The following is a 5,759-nucleotide window of genomic DNA, read 5'->3' as shown; positions in this document are numbered from 1 at the left end:
AGTCATTTGCAAGGTAAAAAAATTCTACCTCTTGATTTCTTTTTTTTTTTGTTTAAGATTTTATTTATTGGGATCCCTGGGTGGCGCAGCGGTTTAGCGCCTGCCTTTGGCCCAGGGCGCGATCCTGGAGACCCCGTATCGAATCCCACATCGGGCCCCCGGTGCATGGAGCCTGCTTTTCCCTCTGCCTGTGTCTCTGCCTCTCTCTCTTTCTCTCTCTGTGTGACTATCATAAATAAATAAAAATTAAAAAAAAAGATTTTATTTATTTATTGGAGAGAGAGAGAATGTGAGAAGCAGAGAAAGAGAGAGCACGAGCAGGAGGGAGGAGCAGAGGGAGAGGGAGAAGCAGGCTCATCACTGAGCAAGGAGCCCCCTGAAGTGGCCATGACCTGAGCTGACGGCAAACACAACCCACTGAGCCACCCAGGTACCCTTACCTCTTGATTTCAATATGAGGCTGGTATATTATGGGAGCTTATAAATGTGATTCCTAACCAGAAAAAAATTAAATAATCTGTGATAGGAAAATATACCATAATAGAAAATGTCTATTAATTTCTTTTTTAATATTAAGATATCTAGGTTTAATATTAAGATATCAAGGTTGGAATTTGTGTTTTTCTCAAAGTATTTTTGTCACTGTTAATTAACAGGATTTCAACACAAATTGGTAATACAACAAAAAGATAATGTCCTTTATAACTGCCAAGGAAGATAGTTTGCTTGAAGAAAGAAGCAAACAAGCAAACTTCCCTAACACTCTTTACTGGAGTTGAGGACACCTCACCATAAAACTGGATCTTGTCAGGTATCACTGAGTGAGGAAAAATTGTAAACTCAAATTACTTAGGCTTGACCAACTGAAGGTAAATATTCTCTTCAGCGGGTTTCTCATTTCTGCTAACAAGGGCTCTGTAAATCGTAAAATGTTGATTCTTTGATATTTCCCCAACTCATAATGAAAGCTTATTCTGGGGTTGAATGGTCTCTTGATGATCTCTTTTGGGTAACTCTTCCACACAAGGACAGATGTACATCCCCTCCCCTGGGATGCCTGAGGCCTAGTTGTGGCAGACTGTTGCATGTCAGACTGTTGCTGTCAAGTAACAACTGCTGTAGGAGATCCATCTTCCCACTTTGAAATAATGTGGCCAGATACTGAAATGTTTTAGGGGCATTTGCCAAAATAGATGCTTAGGGACAAAAGTGATAGGAGCTCATAAAGCCCACTTAATTATCAAATTTAAATAGTCTTGAAGGTCTATATTTAGACCTTTGCTTTTAATGTTCTACTTTGTACATTTTTTATCCATTCCAATATAATATGCACCAAAGAGTAGAGTATTTTTTTTATTTCTCTCTAAATATACTATGATAAGTCTTAGTTACTGTCTCTTACAACTATTTATTAACTGTTTTTTGGAAAGATTTAGGGAAGGATTGTAGCTGTTCAGAGGATGCTGACAAATTTTTTCCTCAAACCCACACACATAGAAATGAATTGGCGCAGACTAGGTTTAGGAGAGTGTGAGCAATGCTTTGTACTAGGGAATCCATGGAAAACGGGTTCAGCAGCTGGGTTTTCATCAGCTTTTGCCTTCACTTTCTTAGAGCTATTTCTTCATCTACAGAAGAGGGTGATAATAATGAAACTAACCTCATATGGCTGTTGTTATTTATAAATGAAAACAGTCCTGAGAAAATACTCTATCTAGCATATATAATAAACTCTTAATAGACATGAACTATCATGATTGAGACTCTGAGGATGTTTCCTCATGTGTAACTTAAAATAACTACATCACAATATTATAATACTAAATGGAAGGAGTTTATGAATATCCAATGAAGTATATACTTCACCATATCTCTATCTCAATGTTAAGTGCATGTGCATCTGTGTGTTTATTTAATGCATAATGCTTGGCATGCAACAGTTGCTGCATGAAAAATCTTAGCCCCTTAACCCCCACACAAACATTTATCACAAAAAAGGTTCATTATAAATTTGAATAATTTTTTACTGCCTATCACAGAAAGCAAAAAAATATCTGAGTCTTTTGTTTTAAATCTAAGAGTTTAAAAGGAATGGACAGAAATTGAATAAATCTCTCCCATGCATATATATATATGACTGAATATAAAAGGGTCATTATAGAATGGTAAATCAAAATTGTCTTGATATTGAATTTTAAGGTATCAAGCTAGAATTAGGGGTATATTAAGAATTCCCAATTCAAGAGAGATAAACGTGTGAGAGACAATATTACTCTTTTCCCATACAAAATTGTATCAGAAGTGTCTGAAAGATTGTTATCACTGGCAATAAGACTGGAGTTATTTCCTTTCCATACAAAATCTAAGAATATTGGCCATGTCAGTTGGCTGTCTATAAATTTACAATGATACTTTGATTTCATTCAACACAGGAAAAACATGATTATATTGGGATGACTGTCATGTCCTAATCTCTTCAGTGCTCTGAATTACTTTGAACAATTTAGAAAGTTGTCTAACCAGCTGTACTCCCCAGTGGACTCCCTTCTGAATCATTGAGAAAGCCATCGTTTCGGAAAAGAAAGGTCTTCAACCTTCAGGAATGTAGAAGATACTTTGTGACAAGCCACTCTCTATACTTTCGACTGCTGCAGAGTACATATGATATTACAAAGTAAGCCAGAATTTCCTTCCAGTGCCCAACAATCTGTTATCCTTCCTGGCTGATGAAAATGCATGGTAATAGGAGCACAGACAGGTACTTGGGTACATCATAAAACATTCATGAATATTGAGTTAATTTTCCTTCATGGAGGCTATAGATTGAATATTTTGAGGTCCCATCCTGGTAATATAAATTAATGATTGCATTCACTTTTAATATTTTATGAATGATACCAGAGCTCAAAATTTATTTTTCCAAATGTGATTTAAACATTTTGCCATACTTTTGTTCAAATATATATATTTTTAAAATTTGTTTATTTTAGAGAGAGAGAGTAGGAGGGAGAGGCAAAGGAAGAAGGGGAGAGAATTTTAGACAGACTCCACACTGAGCACAAAGCCCAACATAGGACTCAATTTCACAACCCTGAGACCATGACCTGAGTCGAAAACCAAGAGTCAGACGCTTAACCAACTGTACCGCCCAGGCACCTCTGTGCTTATTTCTTATGAGGTGAAGCGCATTCAATTTAAACTTGTTTATTTTGTATGAGGTAGAAAAGTGTCCTATGTAAACTGAAATTAGATTACAATACCTAATTTAAGGAATAATTTGCCATTTGCTCACCCACTCTTTATTTTCAAATGAATTAACACATTGTAACTTACTGAGAATCAAAACAAAATGAAAATCAACAAAAACAATGAATTTACACATTCCTTGGGGGTAAAACAACAACAACAACAACTAATTGTCTTGTAGCCATGTTATTGTGGTAACGTGGCAATTAGAGCTAGATTTAAATGCATTTAATTTAGCAATGACTCACATCAATGACCATGACAAGCCAAGTAAAGGGTATTATTTTGCCATTATCCTATTTATTCTTCTGCTGCTTGCTTTGTGCTTTGTTTATATTTTTGTCTATATGTCCAAAATCTTCTTTCAAGTGTTTTTCTTGTCCTGGATTGTACTGCTACTATTAATAAGATGTACTTTATGTAAGTTTTATGTCATGTAAATTACCTGCATTATATTGATATATTTACATTTATTAAATATTTTATTTGTTTGAGAGACAGAGCATGAGTGGGGGCGGGGAGTAGAGGAAGAAGGAGAAGCAGACAACCTGCTGAGCTGGAAGCCCAATGAAGGGTTCAATTCCAGCATCCCAGGACCATGACCTGAACCAAAGGCACATGCTTAACTGAGCCACCCAGGCACCCCATATATTCATTCACATTTTATGTTAAATGTCTCTTTTATTCTATTTACAGAATTACTAAATTAATGTTTTTCATTAATAATAATTTTCCCCATAACAAAGTAGTCTAAGATTACACCTTTATTAGAAAAAAAAAAACAGTGAAAAATATAACTTAAGGCTTATGCTGATGAAGCTAGAGTGCAACAGATATAAAAGATGAGTGTTTTGCTTTCTTTATTTAGTCTTTTGTTTCATTTCTTCTAAAAAAAAACTCATACTTGAACTTCCTCACAATTTCTTTAATAAATACTTAGTTTCTATAGGAATTATAGTGTTTGGGGCACTAGCATTGACTTGTTGCACTTGTCTTTTATAATGTATTTCCCATTTACATTTCCTTCCCTTTGATAACAAATGTTTTCTTATGTGATCACTTTAACAACCATAACTAAAGTATTGAAGAATTGCATATACTTTAGCTTAACATAATAACTTTTCTTTTTTCAAATTTTTATTTATTTATGATAGTCACAGAGAGCGAGAGCGAGAGAGAGAGAGAGAGAGAGGCCGAGACACAGGCAGAGGGAGAAGCAGGCTCCATGCACCGGGAGCCCGACGTGGGATTCGATCCCGGGTCTCCAGGATCACGCCCCAGGCCAAAGGCAGGCGCCAAACCGCTGCGCCACCCAGGGATCCCAATAACTTTTCTTTAGCACGTGGTGGTGTTACATCATGTAGGGAGCTCATTTTGTAATTTGGCAACATTAAAAATAATTGAAAGTACCCAGTGCTTTGGGATTATTTATGCTGCTAGAATGATTTCTAATTCTAATTATAGATGATAAAGTTTGTAAGTAAATTTGAGTTTTTATGTGAGGATGTCTTTTCTAGATACTACTAAAAATTGGGTTGTAATTTTGCAAAGAATTCATCATATAATCACAGAATGCAAACACACAAAAGCAGATTTAATAGACATCATGGAACAAATCAGTTTTCACTTTTTTATATATGCAGAGAAAATAAGAGAGAATAAGTTTTTAAATATTCAAGATATCTGTTGGTTCATACATTGGAAAGATAAAATTCATATGCTACATGATCCTATACCTATCTATCTCTCCAAACTCACTTTTGTTTCTCATAACTCCTATGGCAAATTGTCAATCTCTTTTTATTTTGTAATTCTGCTGACCATGTTCCATCCTTGAACTTTTATGTAGTTTAGTTTTTCTTTTTCTGAGAATACTCCTCTCTGGACCATTCTCAATGGCTGGCTCTTTGTCATCTCTTCAGGCTCAGCCCCTTAGAAAGTCCTCCCCTGACTACCTGGTGTAAACAGAGCAGTATAAAATAATTTCACTCCAAGTAAGAAAAAAATTAGCGGGAAATATCAGAAAGGGAGACAGAACATGAAAGACTCCTAACTCTGGGAAATGAACTAGGGGTGGTGGATGGGGAGGTGGGCGGGGGTGGGGGTGACTGGGTGACGGGCACTGAAATGGGCACTTGATGGGATGAGCACTGGGTGTTATTCTATATGTTGGCAAATTGAACATCAATAAAAAATAAATTTCTAAAAAAAAAATTCACTCCATGTCTGTCTCCTACTTTGTTCATTTCCCTCATGGCACTATTGGTTATTTGTTATTAGCATCTCCCTATCAAGAGAAAACCCAAGTTGGGCAACAATTCTTTGTAGAAATGATCACATTCCTCCTTTTGCTATACAATGGAGCACTTGCCACTGTGTCCCATCACATCAGTGAAATGAATAACTCAAGAATCAGAATACAGATAACAGATAATGGCTGTTGAGACTATCCTTGCCCTAATTAAAGGGGAAATGAAAGAACTTCTTGATTTGGAGTAAGGATAACTATATCT

General features: G+C 35.9%; 1 long non-coding RNA gene across 1 annotated transcript; it reads left to right on the top strand.

Moving 5' to 3' along the window:
• Positions 1 to 659: 659 nt before the first annotated feature.
• Positions 660 to 4,625, top strand: LOC140620027 (uncharacterized). The gene is made up of 3 exons (XR_012019774.1): positions 660 to 869; positions 2,433 to 2,674; positions 4,401 to 4,625. It is a non-coding gene; the product is annotated as an uncharacterized lncRNA (long non-coding RNA).
• The last annotated feature ends 1,134 nt before the right edge of the window (positions 4,626 to 5,759 follow it).

This window comes from Canis lupus, chromosome 28 (genome assembly GCF_048164855.1).
Source record: "Canis lupus baileyi chromosome 28, mCanLup2.hap1, whole genome shotgun sequence".
NCBI lineage: Eukaryota > Metazoa > Chordata > Mammalia > Carnivora > Canidae > Canis > Canis lupus.
The sequence above is the reverse complement of the archived record's forward strand: the minus strand, read 5'-3'. Positions and strand labels throughout refer to the sequence as shown.